Raw genomic sequence first — 21991 nt, 5'->3', positions numbered from 1 at the left:
CACACATCCCACTCTCACACACCCTCACACCCCCTCAACCTCACACCCCCTCAACCTTACACCCCCTCACCCTCACTCACCCTCTCACCCTCACTCACCCTCTCACCCTCACACACCCTCTCACCCTCACACACCCTCTAACCCTCACACCCCCTCTCACCCTCACACCCCCTCACCCTCACACCCCCTCACCCTCACACCCCCTCACACCCCTCACCCTCACACACCCTCACCCTCACACACCCTTCCCCTCACACACCCTCTCTTACCCAACACACACCCTCACTTACCCTCACACACCATCACACACCATCACACACCCTCTCACCCTCACACCCTCTCACCCTCACACCCCTCACCTCACCCTATCACCCTCACATCCTCACTCACCCTCAAACCTCACCCCCTCACCCTCACACACCATCACTCACCATCACACCCTCACACCCACATCCTCACACACCCTCAATCACCCTCACACCCTTACCACTCTCACAAGACTCACACCCTCAATCACCCTAACACCCTCACCCTCAGTCACCCTCACACACCCTCACACACCCTCACCCTCACACCCCCTCACCCACACATCCCCACACCCTCACACACCCTCACACCCTCATCCTGACACGCCCTCACTCACCCTCACACCCTCACCCTCACAATACTCAAACTCCACCCTACAACTCCACCCTACAACTCAACCCTCCAACTCCACCCTCCAAATACAACATCCAAATCCACCCTCCAACTACAACATCCAAATCCACCCTACAAATCCACACGCAAGACAACTACAGAACCCAAGTCCACCCTCAAAATCAAACTCCACCCTACAACTCCACCCTCCAACTCCACCCTCCAACTCCACCCTCCAACTCCACCCTCCTACTCCACCCTCCAACTCCACATTCCAACTCCACATTCCAACTCCACATTCCAACTCCACATTCCAACGCCACATTCCAACGCCACCCTCCAACTCCACCCTCCAACTCCACCCTCCAACTCCAACCTCCAAATCCACCCCTCAATGCCACTTCCCCAATCAATGCCACACCACTTAATGCCACAGCACCACTCAATGCCACAGCACCCCACAACACAACAGCACCACTCAACGCCACTGCACCACTCAACGCCACAGCACCACTCAACGCCACAGCACCACTCAACGCCACAACACCACTCAATGCCACAGCACCACTCAACGCCACAGCACCACTCAATGCCACAGCTCCACTCAACGCCACAGCAACACTCAACGCCACCGCATCACTCAACGCCACTCAACGCCACAGCAACACTCAATGCCACAGCACCACTCAACGCAACAGCACCACTTAATGCCACAGCATCACTCAGCACCACTGAAGGCCACAGCATCACTCAGCACCACTGAAGGCCACAGCATCACTCAGCACCACTAAAGGCCACAGCATCACTCAGCACCACTGAAGGTCACAGCAGCACTGAACGCCACAGCATCACTCTTTGCAACCAATCAACAACAACTGGTTCTAATATGTTCTCTCAATGTTTTAAGCTTTATTAGAAATGTTACAAAATAATGTTAATATTTCACTTCTGTTCTTGGATTTTCATCACAGTAAAATACACTGAACATAATCTTCCCATAAGTTATTTACAAAAGTTTAAGCTATTGCCATTATACATTACAATAACTTTTATTTAAGTATTAATTATTAAAACAAATAAAAGCCATTGTTATTTGTAATATTAATACTTCAAACTCATGTAAATACAACACATATTGCATTAGAATGCTATAGGTGTCACGTTTGCAAAAGTTAAAAATATTGACATTGTAAATGACAAAGCTAGTAATTTCCCTACTTTCAATACCAACACATAAATAAAATATTTGTCATTTGCAATACCAATACCTCAAACTTGCCTAATGCGAGACCTATTGCATTGCAAATGCTTGTTTTATTTGGACCCAGGTGTGCGAGTATAATTCTATGATTGCTCCCAATAACTTTGACGGCGCACCCCAGGCTTTTATTTTGGCCCAAAGTTTAGATCTAGGCACTTTATCAAAGGCCGCTTTCAAGTCTAAAAAGCATGTGTATAGCGTGGTGGAGTTATCGATTGCCTTTTTAGCAAGGAGAGTTAGCGCTGATAGGTTTGTTAGAGTGCCCATACCGGCCCTGAAACCTGTTTGTGTCATTGGGATTAACCCTTTGCTGCTAACCCAAGACTCCAGTTCTACCAATAGGTGTGATGCGTAGATCTTTGCCTCCACATCTATTAAGGCTATTAACCTGTAATTGTTGGGAACTGAACGAGACCCCGATTTATGTATTGGTTGTAAAATGCTGCGCCTCCAGGAGTCAGGAATGTTTCCTGTCCTTAAGCTGTAATAGAACAAGGGGGATAAGTGACTAGCTCAAAACGTAGGATCTTACCTAAATAGGGCGTTGGGAAGGCCGTTTGGTCCGGGGGCCCCGTCTGCTCTCAAGTGTTTTATGGTACTCGAAACCTGCATTGGTGTAATCTGATCAATTTCTTCAATGTGCTCCAATGGCGGTGGCTTACAGATTACTTTGGATTGAGGAGGCTTTGCTTCTGCCATTGTTCTCAGGCTTGGAGTTGGAGTGGGCTCTGATAAAGTTGCGAGTGTGTTATCTGAGGATGTATCATGCATAAAGTTGCATAGTAGATCAATGTGAGTGCCCCAAATCTGATCGGTCATATCCGATTTGAACTGTCGGTGTTTGCGGTTAAGCATAAAATGTATTTTTTGCCCAGAAGTCTTTGGAATTCCGCAGTTTGCTAGCATGAAATATAGTACACTCTAGTTTTTTCTTGTGCTTTTGCTTGGCCAATTTGGTCTCACGTTTTAGCTCTTTTTTTAAGGATTCAATTTTTTTCAGGGTTTGTTGTGATGGTTGAGGATCCTTTTTACGTTGAGACCTAAGATAAGAATTAAGTTGCTTTTTTAATAAACGCAATTTTGGAGTGTACCATTTCCCTCCTCCATTTCTTATTGTTTTGGGTCCTCTGTGATTGGTTTGATATTTTTTGTTGATGTTCACTACGAAGGACTCCCAGGTCTTTACTATGTCTTTTGATATAGCTGGTGGTGAGAGCAGTGAGTGGCATGCCTCCATTAAATTGGAAATGTTGTCTTCTTTCCAATTTAATCTTTACAGGTTAAAGAGTTGAGTATTCATTGTTAAAGGCTGCGCTTGCTCGGACATGTTTAGTAGGATTGATAGTGTGAAAGTCTGCGGGTAGTGATCGCTTTCACCCCGTTCCTGAATGTGGAAGTCTTTGATGTGAGGGAATAGATCGGGGTCAGCCAAGGTGTAGTCTATTGTTGAACCTGAATTCTTATTGACCCTCGTTAGGGTGGCCGGTCTGTCCAAGTGACCCCTTCCGTTTAGTGTGTACAAGTGGAGGGCTTCCAGTTCTGCAGCACATTTCCTCCCCATTGCACATTGTCTGCTTTGATTGCCCTGTCGTGGCTCAATAGTGGTAGGTAGAGGTCCCTCCTGACCTTGAATTAAGTTTATGTTGAAATCTCCTGTTATTAGCATGTTATCGCTTGGGTAGGTGGATTTCAATGTATTAATTGCGGTTGTTAGTTGCTTTATCCTTTTCCCTTTATGTTTTCCACCTGGGTGCATGTATACGTTTACGATCAATAGACCAATGATCCGCGAAATTTCAATTTTGATGCATTGCATCCATGTGGAGTCGAATTCAATACAACTGACTGACCAAAGGAAATCGGTGGATATAAAGATTGATAGGCATCCCTTTGCCCTGCCGGGACGTGCCTCCTTATATGCTGGTGTAAAAAATTCTTTGTATCCCACTAGAGGCGAGTTTTTTGTCTGCCATTTTTCCTGAAACAAAAGTATGTTGTATTGAGTGATGAACTCTATAAATTGTCTTCCTCCAGCTTTGTGTTTAGTCAGTTGACATTCCACGAACAGATCTTGCAGCCTTGCTCTTTTCCTGCTATTGATCTTCCGTTGATTCATTCTACGTTCCTTTTGATTGATACCAGGGGAGCTTGTTGATGCCTCACCCTGGTGGGCGAATGTGATTGTGATTTGCCTAAATGGATGACCTTCTTCTTCGATGTTACTTCTTTGATCTGGGCCTTTGGCGCCTTTTAGAAGGCTTCGTTTAAGGCTTTGTTTCTGCAACGGACTGGGATATCGCGGGGGCTCCACCTTTTTCAGCTCTATGCCCCATAACGCAAATTCCTCCCTGTGTGTCAGGATTGATTCTATGAAGATGTGTTCGGTCCACGTTGTAATTGTGGAGTCGCGGCATGGTCGGTAAGGGTTTGGTTTGAATTCAATTGACACCAAATCACTTGATTTTAGATGTGGCAAGCCTGGTAATTCTTCTAGAAGATTTAAAATGGACCCTCTGTTTAGGATCTCATGAGACCCTCTTGAGCTATATTGCGGAATTAGTTCGAGTTTGTTGCTTGGGATGTGCCGTATTTGGTCTTTTAGTTGTCTTCTCTCTCCAGTGTTTAAAAAAACTGTTCCTATTCGGTCAGCCTCTAAATCAGGCGTGACCGAGTTAGATATATGTGCGATGCTTGTTGCCTCCTGACCGTTGGGGACTATAACTAATGGTGCTTGTGTTTCTCCACTTGGTGTTTCCCTTGTCTTTCTTTCCTTAATCTTTGCGGGTTTATCTACGTCTGCTTGTCTATTGTTTGCTGGTGCTTGCATGGAAGAAGTGCTAAATTTGGATTTGTTTCCGTGCTCAGTGTCTGTGTTATTTGCTGACTCAGAGCTTGCTGATTTGGATTCTACTTTCCCTCCTGGGAAATTAAATATGCTATACACTTTCCTTGCATTCTGGATTGAACTGATACGTTCAGTTGGGCCGTTTGTGGTAGTGGTTTCCTTGGTTGGGGGGTTGCCAGTTGGAATTGGCCCAGGCTCTGACGTTGTTTTGGTTTGAGATGGGGCGCCCTCTGACTGCACTTTAGTTTTGATTACATTGGAGTCGGTGTTTATTTTTTGAGGCTGGGTTACTAGCACCCCTCAGATATGTGATTTGGTTTTTCTTGCTTTTCTCAGGCGCTTCCTTTCTCTCTTTGTGAGTATGGGTACCTGTTCAGTATGTTTAGGGCTTGTTAGCTCATTTGTTGGTGAAGCCTGGTTTTGCGGGGCTTCCTCTTGGATGTCAACTTGATTTTGTTTGTCTGAAATTGCTGGCGTAGTGATGTCTTTTGAAGTGGGAGAGTGCAATTTATCTTGGGTTTTGGGACTCACTTCGCCGCTACAGACATCGATTGACCTGCCAAAACCCTCCTTTGCGTCTTGATGAACATTTACTAGGCTGGTGGTTATCTTTGTCTCCGTTGATGGTTCCATAACGGCCCCCAGTATCTGTGTCATCAAACTTAGTACGGTCACCAGTTTGTCAATTATTTGGGAACAGTGACAGGTGTAAAAGGAGGTGTCCTTGTTGAGTTGCACCTTCGTTATCATGCTGCTTAAGTCCTGTAGGTTTCATTATATCCCCTGGACATGGGAGGCCAGGATGTTAAGCAGATCGGCCTGCGTATCTAGTTTGTCTGCATGGTAGGACATTGCTACGCCTATGGTTTCTATTGACTTTAGTAGTTGTGGCCATATGGTGGCCGTTTGAGTGCTATCCGATGTTTCCCCCTGAGTTAGACCAAGTATGGGTAAAGAATCAAGGTGCTCAAGAAGATCTGTTTGGGTGTGGTGCTCACACAGGTGGTCGCTCCTTTGAGATGACCTTTTTAAAAAACCCTCTTCCTTACCTGAACTTAATTCCTTTGAGACCGGAGACAGGCATGTGCTTTGTTTAAGATCTACTGTTTCATTTACTGTTGCGTTTACTTCTTGTGGCTTCGGAATTTTACTTTCTTTGATTTCTTCAATTTCGTCGGTTACTGGTCCTGCAGAGAGGGGACTGTAATTTCCATCCGTTTTGTCTTGTTCCGGTGTGAATTGACCACTCATTAAACTAGGAAAATGCACCAGTGATGGTGGGCTCAACTTTTGAATACGATTCTGGTTATGCAGAAAACTTTCCTCTGTTGTTTTAGGGATCGTTTTCAGGGCTGACCATGGGCTTTGCTCCAAAAAGACCGAATCGTTGATTGCGTCTGAAGCCCGATGGACTAGAGCATAAACCGTTGGAGGGTGGAAACCTTGTTGAGCCTTGGGAGATGGTAGCGCCGTGGGTCGGTCCGAACCTTTGACTTGTTGTGGACTGATCGGATCATGTGACCCAGGAGGACCTGATCCCCCACCCCCAAGGGCTCCTTCTTGTTTTAGTTTTGGGGGCATTGCGGGGCTCACTTTTGCACCTTGATTTAAGAAGAACTTATTCCAGATTTGTATTGAACTACCACTGACCCCCCAGGCTGCGGCATTCATCTGGCTAACATTTTCCCTGGCAGCTGCTTCCTGCCTTGAATACTGCTGCCTGCTATCAACCCAACAGAGCTGCAAAGACATTCTATCTATAGGTCCTTGAACAAGTGACTGAAATCACTGTAGCTGAGGCTAACATGTTGAAATAGAAATGGCTAGTGAGATGGCGGGCGGGCTTCTCTAACAATTGCTGCTGTATTTACCTATTTCCAAAGCCTTATAAAAAACTACAGGCATATCACGTCACCGCCACTTCAGAGAACTTTCGCTCCCAAACTTCCCTTCCTGTAGTGCAAGTGAACATGTGCCCCTCTATTGCTCTCCAGTAGGGCTGGGGCAGTTGGCACTGCGTGTTGGCATATAGCTCTCCTGTGAGTCGACATATGACCTGCTAAATTACAGGACCATGCCAGCTGGGATGATAGCTCAGTGGGTTCATGCATCCTCTGGGACATCTCCATGTAAGAAGCAGGTCACAGGCCAGAACCATGGAATAGTCATACCAACCTTTCATCCTTCCAGAGTCAATAAAACGATTATCATTTCTTTTTCAACGATTTATAAAGCTTGCGCGGGTAACACCGGGCGGCTGTCCTGACTCTCTTAAGCAGTGTAGGCAGGGTCATTACCCTGCACAAATGCAGTTTGTGGTCTCAGTGGCAAGTGCTGAGTAAAGGCGTATCCGTGCTGAGTTGGATGCGTGTGCACCGTTCTGTCTAAAGTGTGCTGTTGTTTTTTTATGTGACATTTGATTGTAGATCTGTGATGTCACTGCCCAGTGAGAAGTGTGGCTCAATGGTTAGAGCGGCAAACCCTGATTCAGAGGTCTAGCCCGGGACCAGGGTTCAATTCCCCGCCTCTGCGGGTCTTGGGCTCAAAATTCCACGGACCTGATAATTCTCGCCTCTGTGCCTATTCCAATCATGGAGTCCCACTCTGGGCAATAGCTTGCTTAATCTCCACAACGGCCCCCACAATGCTAAGGATGCCTAGCCTCCACCTTGGGGGTGCCCAGGAGTGGACGGCTCACAGGGAAAGCCAGGAGGGGTTCCACAGCGGTATTCGTACAAGCGCCTTGAGACCCTTGCGGGTGAGTAGTGCACTATACAAATATCAATTTACATTTACCTATACGGCACATTGCTCCTGCGCTGGATGTATGTGGAACATTCCTGTTCAGGGTGTCCTACTAAGTGTTAACGTGTGTTGTCCATTCCTAGAATTGATCTAGGAACGCATGAGTAATGCTGGAGACCGACCTTGCACAGTGATAAGGGGTGGAGTTCACGCCCTACAGAAGGTAGCCAGGAAGAAAGAAGTGTGTGCCCTTGACATAAGATATTGGTTAAACTGCGAGGACAAGTACTTGTATTTATATAGCGCTTACTACCTTAAAGGATGTACTGAAATTACCCTGTTCCTTGTTCTCAGCATTGCCTATGTAGCTGAGCGCTGTCAATTGTGTGCCCGTTGCAAAATTGTGGACTTTCTATGTTTGTGTACTGCCAGAAGTTTTTTATTTTCCCGTTGAAAATTGTGGTCCTTATGTGTTTGTGTGCTGTCAGACGTTTTTTATTTTCAAAATGTAATAATGCTATTTTCCACAAATGCCAATCAAATTCAACTCCAGAATAATCAGCTCTCCCATCCCAGTATCTAATTTAAAATGCTATTTCTGTGACAAGTTCATCATGTCTAAACTTTAACCGCACATCGCTTTTGTCATGAGCTTTCATTAATACAATCCTCAGGTAAAAATTACAAGTTTTCGTTTTGGACGCGTTGGTGAGCGGAATGGAGATTACCGTGAAAGGCATCAGGGAGGGGGCTGTCTCTGCAGCCATGACAATGCTGTGCCAACCCAGTTGGAGCCCAGCACTCAATGCCAGCTCCACTCACAAGACAATTATCTGCAAATGACATGTTTGTGTTTATCTTCTGGATTCTTTATGCACTGCTCCTATCACACTGTTCTAGCGATTCACTGGTTGCACTTCACTGTGTTTTGTCTGTCTGGTACCCACAAGATAGCTATTTTATAATGTTGTTGTTTACCTGTATTTTTTTCAGTGCATACTTTGAGGCTTGAGCCATGCCAGGCGTTTATGAGGGGCTTTGATTGAGCATGAAGGCGCTAAGGCTAAAGCCAAACAAAGTGCCTGTCAGTGGGTTGGACTCTCTGCAGAGCACACAGAACAATATTTGTGTATTCCGTTTGCAACTTAAATTCTGTGGAAATGTGTGTGAAGGGGGTACACTGATGTCAAAATATTTGCAAGGCAAAGGTAAGAGAAATTAAAGTGCTTATATTTGATGGAGTGCAGTGCATGTTGGGGGCGGTGAAGTGACAGAGATGTGAGGAAGGGCATTCGGGGAAGAGTGAAAAGAGGATGCTGAAGAGGAAAGAGAGGGGGGTTGAAGCTGTGCAGATGGACAAGATATGCAGAGAAAAAGAGGATACATATCTAACATAAAACACACATAATTGAAGGCCAAAATTTCTTCCACAGGCCTCAATGCTATTTAATTCACGGACTCACTATTTCACAATTTCAGAATGTAAACATTTTCAATGTTAATTGTTTATAAGAAATCATTGTTGTTACTCATTTATCTTAAACAGCTAACACCCAGTGACAAAGCCAATCATACTGACAGGCTTTAGGCGTATGTCAGTTGCTGTGCTATTTATCTGGATAAAATTACATCTCCGAGAGAAACTAAAATACCGGTCTGATGCCAAACTAAGGGAATCACAGAAATGTATTTGGCATGTTCCTTTATAGGGAGCACCCACTATTTTCATCTCACTTAAAGACCTGTCTGCGCATATTTCTATATGACTGGTTACAGCCAGCAGCTGTGGGTGCTTCCCGAAGTCTGGTTATAGCATATTTTTCCAAAGTTAATGCTGCATGCAGTGCAAGACACTGGGCAAGTATACATTTTAAAGGGCTAAAGTTGTCATGCAGAACAATTTACATATTACAGTAACTGTTGGACAACTTAATACAAGAAGATACGTGGCAGTTTTTAATGTGTTTAATATTTCTAGACTATACGTTCCCACTGCTTAATAAGCCTTGTTTTATTGCTGCATTTATTTGCTTTAAAATTCACCATTTGCCAATCTTTTTTACGTTTCTTTCTCAGGAGAGGGACTCTCCCTAGACCCCAAGTTTATACATTGAACTTGTTCACATCGCTAACTATTGTTTTCTGTTGGAAAGGACAGAGCACTAGCCCTCTTCAGAAGTCAGACTTGCTTGGCAACCCAAAAATTCTCTGAAATAATGTATGAGTTTTCTGTTATGAGTGCCTAGAAGAACTGAATTTTTAGTTCATTTATAACAGAAATAGTGTTGAAAACCGCACCAAAAAGATGCCAATTTAAAAAAAAATTCTTCACGTGGGAGAACCCCCCGAACCCAACTTATTGCCGTCAGGCTCACTCACTGCGCTCGCATGCATTGATTCGTTCTACTTACGTCTCACCAGTTTCAAATTCCACCTGCCACCACTGCTGTCATCGTTTGTTTGCCCCACACAGCCTGCAGTAAAATGAAAGCAGCTAATACAGGTTGCACCTCGTGCAGCTCTGCTACAGGCTAGTCTGGATGGGAAAACTAAGTGTTTGCACCATGGTTTTAACGACAACAATCTCATTTCTCAGTTCCTTGGTGTCTATGAGGATGTGAGGTTACATTTCGACCTCAAGTATCATCATGAGGGAAGCTGGGTTACTACAGAAAAGAACTGCACATTAAGAATGTGAATAGATGCAGACAGACAGGAAGTTGTAAGTTCCTCTTTGTTAGTGGTATCACTTTTAGTGGGCCAAGTATTTGTATAGTATTAAATGCTTAGTAAGAAATTTTCACTGTCTAGACTTTGGATGGGACTATGACATAAGGCTATACCATATTTTGTAATTTTTCTGGAAACAGTTTGATGTAGCCCAATAACATTCTCTAGCAGAAAAAATATACAGTGATTCATTAGAAATTAATTTGGGGCAATCACATTATAGCTTAGCTATGTACACTGTTGGGCTAGCCCGCAAGTGCACATTTCCAAGTATGACCTATTACAACACATTAGTCTGGACTTTGTCTGGTATTTTGCATTTGAATTAAAAAAGTGACTTTTCACTACTGATCACAACTATGCCCCACATTGTCGACACCTAAATATACATATTTTTGATTTTCCAGAACAGATCTATAATCTGATGTTGCTGTTCAACACTTAAGAATATTTCCTTCCAAGCAATATTCTCCATTACTGTGGGCTTTAGCAGCATTAGAAATGTTAGATGATGGATCATGCACTATTTTGGTTGAAACGAGTCTCTGTGTGTCACCCCTCTCAAAATGTTCCACCCAGAACCCCCCTCATCTCACTGAATTAACATGCTGACACAGCGGTGTCCAAACTAATTCAGGAGGGCTGGATCCAGGCTAGATTTTTCATGACACCCTCACAGGATAAAGGCATATGTAATAAATTGAAACATAGAACATTGACATAGTCAACGGTAATTCAAAAATCTGGCATAAATATATATTCCTCATGCACCAATTTTGTATACCACTGAACCAACTGATATCTTTTTAGAACAGGTGACATTAGAGTCACTGCTTTGCCTTGAAACTATGGAGTCTAGCTTGCTTTCTTTTGAATTAAACTGCTTTTGCCATTGCTATTGATTGTGTTGTCTGAGATTCACAATCCCAGTGGTGGTCTTGTATCCATAGTTTATTCCCATTTTTAAAACACTAGAAATTTGGATTATTATTCAGAATATTTTTCTCCATCCACTCTCTCTCCTAAGTTTCCCTATAAATTAACACTCTCCATCTAAAAGTAATAGGGATTTCCTTTTACCCTTTCAATCCTACTGGGACTAAATAACTTCTTGTTGCCCTTCTTGACCAGGCCCAAACACACTTGCACCAACATCCCCTCTTCAAATAACTTACCTCTCTTGCACACCTTCTCATTATGTCTTTGCTTAAACAGTGCTGGATATTTTTCAACTCTGTATTTTATTTCCTTTGCCTCGATTTGCATGAGTCCACATCTTGCCATCCACGCTGGTACTGGGACTCTACCTCTCAATAGACTGAAAGGAGTCACTCCAGTGGAAGAGAGTAGAGTTGTTCTCTAACTCCACAACACTTCCTTAACCTGATCCTTCCAAATCAAATTGCTTGACATGTTCAATTGAATTCATACACACACACTTGGTTAAAGCATTCTCTAGGACCATTGCCCGTGGGATGATAAACAGGAGCCCCACACTGCTTAACACCCCATTTCTCAAAGAACTTTATAAACTCTCTTGAGACAAATTGTGGTCCATTGTCTGTGAGTATTACCACAGGACATCCATCCCTACGGAAAATGTCTTCACAAAAAGTAATCATATTACTAGCTTTCAACTCTCTTACAAATGCCACCTCTGGCCATTTGGAATCAAAATCCATAAGCACCAGAGAATATTTTTCATTTATCCCCAAACCATCAAAGGGACCACATATGTCAATGGTCAACTTCTACCAAACCCGATCAGGCAATTTCACAGGATCTATGGTACTCTTCAGCATAATATGTATCTTGTCACTACAAATGCACCCTTCAATGTGCCTGTCCATCCCTGGCCACCAAATATCCATTCTGATTTTCCTCTTCATGGTGGATATTCCCCCATGACCTTCATGCTTTATATTTATCAATCTCTCATGTAAACTTTGTGGCACCCCCAACTTCTTACATCGATGCACAATACTATCCTTCACAGATAGTACATCACAGACATTCTTTTATTTCAACACAGTGTCATCACTCTTCCAACCTAGTGGGACAGGTAATCTCTCCATCAATTTGACCAAAATCTGATCACTCTCAATGACATTTATCCATTTAGTTTTGCCTATGGAGCAATTTGCCATTGAGAATTCACCAACAGCCCAATCTTCATCCTACTTATTCACTTCAATATTCATTGATATTCTAGACATATAATCAGCATTTATGTTTATCACCCCTTGAACATATTTCACTTTGAAACATTCCTGAAGATGGTGCAACCATTTTGATACTCTGCGGGTTGCCTTTCCAGCACCAGCTGTGGTAAATAAGTCCACCAACGGTTTGTGATCAGTACGAAGCTCAAAGTGCGCACCCAAACACATAAATTTGAAAATGCTGCACCCCCTCCAACAAGCCAATGCTTCTTTTTATATTGTGGAATATGTATTTTCCATACATTTAAGGGTACATGAAGCAAAGCAACCACTCTCTCCCGTCCATCATGCTCTTGCATGAGCAAAGCACCAAGACCATATCCACTGTTATCAGTGACAAAAATAGCTTATCCTTTGGATCAAATGGCTCTAACGTGACTACCTTGGCTAGGACAGATTTCACCAAGTTAAATGCTAGTTGGCACTCTTCTGACCATACAAATGTTGCATTCATCTTTATTAGATCACGCAGAACATGTACTCTCTCTGCAAAATGATGCACAAATTTGGCATGATATTCCTCAAAACCAAGGAAAGATCTTAACTAATCCTTGTCTTGTGGAGCTGGAGCTTTTTAAATTGCCTCCACCAAGTTGTGTTTGTGTTTCATCCCTTCTGGCATTAAAGTGTGACCAAGATACTCTACTTCCGTTCTACAGAATTTATATTTCTGAAGACCAATAGTAAGATCCGCCTTCTCCAATTTACCAAGAACATCTTAAAAATACTCATCATGCAGGGATCTGTTCTCTCCCCATACCAACACATCGTCTTGGAAAACCAGGAAATTTGACATGCACCCCAATAAATTCTGCATGACCCTCTGAAACACTGCTGACGCAGAAGCCAATCTAAAGGGCATGCAAATAAATTGCTATGCCCGTTCTGGTGTGAGGAATGATGTCAAATGCCTGGATTCCTCATGCAGTCACACATGATGGTATGCACTCGACAAATCTAACGTGTTAAATTTTTTTTACCAGAGATGGCTGCAAGAATCTCATTAATATGAGGCAATGGATGTCGATCAACCTTAATATATTCATTGACCTTTTTAACTGGAAAAAAAACTTCACATGAATCACTTTCACCCTCAATTACACCCTTCTCCGGACACGACTTTCAGAAACTAATTTCAAAACTACTGCATAGTTGAGAAAATAATACTCAAATGAGTACAGCAAGGTAGAAAAGAAAAAAACACAGTATTGTAATTTCTTATAGCATGCCTGTCGCTGACAAGGTATTGACAGGCTCTAATTTCCTATAGCGTGCCTTCGCTGAAAAGGTGTTAACAGGCTCAAAGTGTGCCTATCACAACTTAAAATGTACTCCTTTACCTTTCTTCTGTCAGCAAAAATAGTTACCTCCTCAATATCGAAGTTCCAATAACTGTCGTACTTGCTGCTGAGTCGCTTCCCATCAAAGCATTCACAAATTGAACAGCCGGAAACTGAATCGCTGATGCCAATCCAAAGTGGTGGCATGCAAATATGCCTTCCGACATCACTGATGTGTCACCAATGTCCCATAATGCCCTACACTTGCTCGTCACAGCAGCGCAGAACACACACTGGCTCACACTTTTGCGGTCAAACAACCTACAAACGTCGCAGACCCCCTCGAGCCCGATGCTGCATGACATCCTGCCACAGTCTCCTCCAAGGTATCATCTGTGATGCCGCTGCATCCAAATGAGTACTCTGTTGTGACAGACTTACATGCACTGTCTCATGCCATAATCCTTGGATATTCAAATCCAAACACCTGAATCTTTTGGGTGCTCTTTTTCTTTGCCCCCATGTTCTGTTCCACAAACTCCGAAATTCGACTCAAGAAATTTCCTTCAGATGCCTAGTTCGAAATAGACACATGTCCATGGCAGCACCCAGATCATCAGGAGTCACAATGTCACCAAAAACCACGATATCTTCTGACACCGCTCACAGATAGTTCTAATGCTCCTCAATTGCAGTTCCCTGGTGAAAGCGTCTCACACGATGGTCACATCTCATCTCCGTCACCAATTTTGGAAGAAGAGGCTTAAGGTAATTGTGGTAACCACTGTGTAAGTTAAGATCCTTTATTGCAAGTTCCTTCCAAGATAATAAGTACAGAGGTAAAACCCCACCAGGAGCCAGCTGTTAGCAGCTCAGCCTGAGATAAACTACAGTAGTCATCAAAATTGTACTTTATTGAGCTGGTACAAATGACACCTGATCAGGCCAGATCCTCAGCAAATGTGTCCTTCTCAGCTTCTTGGAATCTCCATGCCAAATTCCAAACGTGGAAGCACACTGGTTGCCTAGGAACACAGAGCTAACATTAAGTGAAAATAATATGATAATAATGTGGCAACACATAGGATGTAACAGTTGCACTACAGGTTTTACACTGTAGCAGCCAGGCTACACAAGGTAGCCCTTAAGCCATACTTACATTGCCACTATAGTGGATGGCACTATAGATGCTGCCGTCAATAAGTGTAATTTAACTTCCAGGCCCTGAGTGTGTCATACGCCGGTCTGTCTGTGCTGTATTTTTCCCGCTATCATCACTATTTGCAATTAGGCAGGTGCCCTGTACTCTGCTATGTACTTTATTTTGTATGCTCTTCTGGGTGTTTAATGTGAAAGGCATGTACTTTATTGTGCATGGTCTGATGCGTATTACATTTAAAATCCATGATATAAACTTTAGTTTGTGCACACTGTAAGCAAGTCTGTTAAATGAAGTACATATTGTATTACCTCCTTCATCAACTTTAAGAGCTTGGATTATCATCATTAGTGTCAGAGCATTCAGCCAGTGCTGACGCACCTCCCTCAACTTGACTACAATCGCCATTCTCCTATCAACACTCCAGCTACTTTGGCTTGTTAGACAGATATCAGGCTACTACTAGCCAGACAACTCTAATGTTTGATTTCTTATTTCTTCAAGGATACCCTTACAGTTTGAACTTAAACGAGGAAGATTTAGCAGAAGAAAAAAAGAAACAAGCAATGACAAATCGAAGAGGTCTCCCATATGAGAGACCTACTGGTTTTGTCAAAGTCTTTATGGCCATGTTGTACAGCAGGGCAGCTGCTGTGCAGCATGGTTTAAAGTACAAAAAAGTGCTATGACATGGTCAACTCAGGCCACTTTATAGTCTTTATTTTCTTTTACTTTCAACCTTGCTGCACAGCAGGCACACAGTTGTACAACATGGCAAAGAAAACATTGATTAAGCCAAATAGCTCTACTATGCGTGGCTGCTGTGCAGCTTGGTTGAAAGCATGTTTGAAAGTTTAAAAAAGTACTATCAGACAGCCAGTATTCACCGTGTAGTAGCATTTTCTTTTTTTTACTTTTAGCCATGTCATGTTGCACAACATTGCTAAAAAACATTGACAAATCCAATAGATGTCGCATAAGCATGACCTACTACTAGCTTTGCCAGTGTTTATTTATTTTTTTGCAGATTTTATTCAGCGCAAACTCGCTTCAAGGGCATGAGCACCAGTTACATTCCACAAGGTCACATTCATTTTTAAGCACAGGAGTCTTGTGTCTTTAATATGTTATGTCTATTTTCACTTTATAGATGTACAAGAAGTTATTTATTTTATTTCATGGAAGATTTATATTTGGAATAGGCCTTAAGAAGATGGAATTCATAACTCAATTTCACCAAAATATTGAGACATGATTTATGGGCATTGGATGTCATTATATGGTATTAATTAAAAATCATGGACTTTAGATCATCCATGAAGTAGAGGTGTATACATTTGAAGACAGATTTATTTATTTTAAAAGGATCTTCCTTGTTTTTTGTGATATGCAGTGTAGTAAAGGAAGAATGCACAGTCCACTGTGTAGGTAAGATTCTTTATTGTAAGTTCCTTCCAAGATAGTAAGTAAAAGAGTAGACCCCACCAGGAGCCAGCTGTAAGCAGCTCAGCCTCAGATGACCAACTGCCACACAAGGTTAGAGAGAGGCACTGTGAGCCAGAGGGACACCCGGGCATTCTATGATGTCACAGCTATCATAGTACAGTCTATCCAGAGAAGAACAGTGGAGAAGGCATTTACCACACATCCTCTTCCCTTATGGAGATAGAACAGAAAAGAGAAACCAATGGCAAAAAACCATATAAGCAACAAGTAAAGCACGAGATATCATTAGGATGAGCAGAAATACAAAAACATGCTAAATTTTAAAAGAACAAAAAAAAAATGCTACTATATGCCACATCCCCTTCCCTTAGGGTAAAAGCATGGTTAAGATGAAAGAGAACCAAAGTAGCAAAGAAAGGTGGTCACGCTCACACAAGGGAACACCAGAGGGTAAACACCCTGATAAACAAAGGCGAGCGTAGACACAGACCCTAAACAAGCTCCCCTGACAAAAACCTGCTGACAGAGGAAAATAAGATAAAACTGTTCACAAAGTCCCACCGACATGAAACCCTTGGCCACGAATCTCAGGCAGGTAGACTTTGGCAGAAGCAGAGTGTCAAAAAGAAAAGATGTTTAACAAACTCCACCAAAAAAAACAACACAGGGTACAACCCTTTAAAAACACAGCCTCCCCTAGGTAGGGTACACAACAGGATAGTCAACCTGGGAACAGAAACGGGGCATTGACTACCCACAAAAATACAACCACCCCTAAGTAGGGTACACCGCAGGATAGTGAACCTGGGAACAGAAATGGGGCATTGACTACCCACAAAAACACCGCCTCACCTAAGGAGGGTACAAAGCAGGAAATTAAACCTAGGAACTGAAATGGGGCATTGACTACCCACAAAAACACCACCTCCCCTAAGGAGGGTACACCGCAGGATAGTAAACCTGGGAACAGTAATGGGGCACTGACTACCCACAAAAACACCACATCCCCTAAGGAGGGTACACCGCAGGATAGTTAACCTGGGAAGTGAAAAGGGACACTGACTACCCACAAATACACCACCTCCCCTAAGTAGGGTACACCGCAGGGTAGTAAACCTGGGAACTGAAATGGGGCATTGACTATCCACAAATACACAACCTCACCCAAAAAGAATACGAGATAGGATACACACCCTTTAAACACAAACATCAACATCCCCTAGGTAGGGTACACCATAAGGTACTACATGACCCTAGGACACAAACACGGGCATTGACTACCCACACGCAGACAACCCACGCTAAATAGGGTACACCATGACAACAAAGACTTAAGAGTACTGACCCTTAAAACAACACCACGTCTAAAGACAAATTCTGAGTACTGTTACACTAACAGTGCACACAAGAGTCAAGAACAAACATCGTGTGCACCCACCGCTAACTCACAAACGAAAAGGAAGCAGGCATTGTAATAACGATAAAATTGTAGAGCTCCTCTCAAACTTTCACTCAAAGGGTGATCCCACCCCTTACACACAGAACGTAATGAAAGTAGGCATTGCACACAGAAATAAGAAGTACAACAACAACTGTAAACAACAGATAATATCAGCTCCGGTGAGCGATCTCTCACCAGAGGTCTTGAGTGGAAGAAGGTCTTTATCCAGAGAACTGTTCAATTGTGAGGAAGTTATCCTTGTCCTTAGTGCAGACCTGCAAGTAATTATGAAACGGAGATCGCAGGCATAGATATGATTGTGAAGTTCATGCTGCTGGTCTGTGAATGACCTTGCTCGTGTCCCAAAACCGGTAGGCTCGGCGGCACAGATGCGTACACACATCATGGTTACAATCGTTACTATGCTAGGAAAGCTAGGAGCCGGCACGCTCTACCGGGAAGATAGAAACCACAGTATTCAAGTTGTAGCCACACCAGGAAGATCACACGGATACTTCAAACCTCGGATACTTCAAACTTCGGATATTTCAAACCTCGGAATACTTCAAACTTCGTGTCGCAGATCAGACACACTTGATTACAAAGCCTGGAACAGCGCACTGAATCGGACAAAAATGGCAGCACGCTGTCACGCCTCCGCCAGATGGTTCACGGAAAAGACGTGCTGTAGAAGGCGTCGACCGGACAGTGGGGCAGACGTCACAGATAACTGCTGGATGCGACACAAGACTGGTAGGGCTGCGCGTGTGAAGGGTTTGCGCGTGGCGGGAGGCTCGTGACTCGTAAATGTAGCGGTTAAACTGTCGTGCCACAGTAACTGCATGAGCGTCAAGTATTAAACAGGATAATGCTTGAAAACACCAGGAAACACGCAGCCACAAACACGGAGGCACAGTCACCACCCTACCTGACGCGGGTATCAGTTGGTCAGGGAAGTTGCTTTAGCGCAAATGATAAAATGTTCCACTTGTCAAAGAGAATACTGCTCCTCAAGTCACACAATACTCAGCCAGCTGCTCTGTAAAAGCACCAATGGTAGCAGTTCACACCGATGGCAGCAGTTGTGAAAGAAAGCGCTAGTGCTGGGCAAAAACGTGAAAGTAGGCACACCAAATGCTCTTGTGAAACACAACTATGCCCATACTGCGAACTGTCAAAGCTATAAAAAAAACGAAGAAACACAGAAGGATGATCAGGCCAGCTGAGTTTCAGATGCTTTTGTTGCTGGAGACAATCCAGATAACAGCAATATGACAAAGAGTACTTTCAAAGTAATTAGCTCCTTCACAAACAAACGCCAGGTGCAGGCTGTCCAAGGTGAAATAGGACACTGGTGGGGTCAGCCAGGCGTTACCTTTCTGCTTAAATATAATTCCAAAATGTCTTTAGTACCTTTTCTTATAGAAGCAGTTCCAAAATGTCTTAAGTTCCTTTTCCTGTAGAAGCTTCCTTAGTTCAGACGTCGTCGTTGTAAACATACTGTGAGATTAAAACCATATATACTTTTCTAAGCTTTTATGGTATTCTGTTCTGCCATAGTTTGGAGAGTATTGGTTTATATATGTGATTGTTATGAGATTGAATAGTTGTAGACTTTTATTGGTGGTATGTTTTAACGGTTACTAAGGTAAGCATTTATAGATTTGATTTAGTCTGGTTGGCCACCAAATATCTTCACTTAGAGGGGCCACAAAAACTCCAACCGTGGAATGTAGGTCCTTACCCAGTTTCATGAACCATTAATCCTGTAACCACGAAATTCACCTTGCCTGACAATTACCAAATCCATCCTGTCTTTCCTGTGTCCCTTCTCAAATGACCAATCAGGTACTCATACCAAATAACCTCCTACCTATGATGATTGCTAAACACACTGAATATGTGCTCCCCAAAGTTGTGGACTCTAAATAGGTGAAAGGGAAATTATATTATTTGATTGACTGGAAATGTTATTTCCCAGAAGACAGGTCCTATGAACCAGCCATACACATCCATGTCTCTAGTATGTTTGAAATCTTGATAAACCATGCCCAGTAAGTCCGCCTTTGCAGTGGAGGACTGTCATACCCCGGTCTACCTCTACTGTATGTTCCCCGTTGTCATCACTATTTTCCAATTACACAGGTGCCATGTACTCTGCTATGTACTTTCTTTGCATACTCAGCTGAGTGTTTCATTTAAAAGGTATGCACCTGATTTTGCATGCTTTGCTTTAGTTTGTGTACACTGTAAACAAGTCTGTTTAACCCCTTCCGTGCTTCGAACGTCCAACGGTCATCGCACGCGCTACCTCGCTGGTGCTGCTCACGACCGTTGGACGTCCGAATCCCGTTAGCGCGATCGAACGTCCGCACTGGGGCGGAATGTTCGACGCGCTAAAGGGGTTAATGAAGTACAAGTGCCTGGTATACTTGTTAAACAACATGCATAGCTGAGCAATCCATTAAAGGCCTCCTTTCTTACTGCCGGAATGTATGGCATTTTTGTTTGTACAACAGCTGCTGACCAAATATACACTGATGAGCAATTACAGACCTCTGTTTCCAGCTGCCCTAATTTCCTACTACAGTTTTTAGAGTCACTAGACTCCAGTGTCATGGAGAGCCACTGGAATCAAGCTATCCTGGCTGATGAGGGATGAAACCCCGAAACCGGTCCTAGGATGCTTGTTTCCGGTCCAGGGAGGACATGGCTTGGCAATTCGGGCTGGACTGTTCCCATGAGGCACAGGGTAAAGGCTGATTTGCGTATTGCCAGGTCTAAACTGGGGTGGCATGGTGAGCAAAAGAATGATGGATTTAACCCAGATCTCTTGACTGGGGGTGAATATTTTGATTTTTTCTGCATTCCGTCCATCAATTGTGTGTCTTTTGCTTACTCGCCCTAAGTGTGTTGGGTATGCCCAGACGTGGGTCCCGGGTTCACTGTGCCACTGGAATCAAGCTATCCTGGCTGATGAGGGATGAAATCCCGAAACCGGTCCTAGGTTGCTTGTTTCCGGTCCAGGGAGGACCTGGCTTGGCAGTTCGGGCTGGACTGTTCCCATGAGGTACAGGGTCAAGGTTGATTTGCATATGGCCAGCTTTAAACTGAGGTGACATGGTGAGCAAAAGAATGATGGATTTAACCCAGATCTCTTGACTGGGGGTGAATGTTTTGATTTTTTTCTGCATTCGTTCCATCAATTGTGTGTCTTTTGCTTCCTCACCCACAGTGCTGTGTATGCCCAGACGTGGGTCCCGGGCTCACTCTGCCACTGGAATCAAGCTATCGTGGCTGATGAGGGGTGAAACCCCAAAACCGGTCCTAGGATGCTTGTTTCCGTTCCAGGGAGGACCTGGTTTGGCAGTTTGGGCTGGACTGTTCTCATGAGGCTCAGAGTAAAGACTGATTTTCATATGGTAAGGTCTAAACTGAGGTGGCATGGTGAGAAAAAGAATGATTGAATTAAACCAGATCTCTTGACTAAGGGTGAATGTTTTCATTTTTTCTGCATTCCGTCCATCAATTGTGTGTCTTTTGCTTCCTCACCCTAAGTGTGCCGGGTATACCCAGATGAGGGTCCCGGGCGCAATGTGCTACTGGAATCAAGCTATCCTGGCTGATGAGGGGTAAATCCCTGAAACCGGTCCTTGGATGCTTGTTTCCTGTCCAGGGAGGACCTGGCTTGGCAGTTTGTGCTGGACTGTTCCCATGAGGCACAGGGTCAAGACGGATTTGCATATGGCCAGATCTAAACTGTGGTGGCATGGTGAGCAAATGATTGATGTATTTAACCCAGATGTCTTGACTGGGGGTGAATGTTTTGGTTTTTGCTGCATTCCGTCCATCAATTAGGTGTCTTTTAATGGAATTTAGCAGACGCACTGTCATAAAAATCCTTCTCTACAAATGAGGCACAATTTTTTGTAACTGCTATCATTTAGCATGTATGTAATCCAGAGCGAGGACTAGTTCAAATGAAGCCCAAAATTAAGTAATTTAGTTACACCTATACCTAGATGGAAGCGATTAAAGAATGGTCTATTCAGTACCGTATGTAACTTGCAATAAAATGAGTACCGCAAGCTCAATTTAAAAATCACATTGCTAGTCTTCAGCAATCCCCATAGCAATACCTGATCATGAGAATTTAGCAGTCTACAGCCATGCCAAACATGTTGATAGAAATACACATAAAGACATGCTTTTGAGCTTTTCTT

General features: G+C 43.4%; 1 protein-coding gene across 1 annotated transcript in view; it reads right to left on the bottom strand.

The window, feature by feature from the left end:
• PLXNC1 (plexin C1) overlaps positions 1-21991 on the bottom strand; it is a 456593-nt gene that overhangs the window by 100938 nt on the left and 333664 nt on the right. The gene's annotated exons all lie outside the window — the stretch shown is intronic.

Source organism: Lissotriton vulgaris, chromosome 1_1 (genome assembly GCF_964263255.1).
Source record: "Lissotriton vulgaris chromosome 1_1, aLisVul1.2, whole genome shotgun sequence".
Taxonomy (NCBI): domain Eukaryota; kingdom Metazoa; phylum Chordata; class Amphibia; order Caudata; family Salamandridae; genus Lissotriton; species Lissotriton vulgaris.
This window is presented reverse-complemented; position numbering and strand designations above follow the sequence as displayed.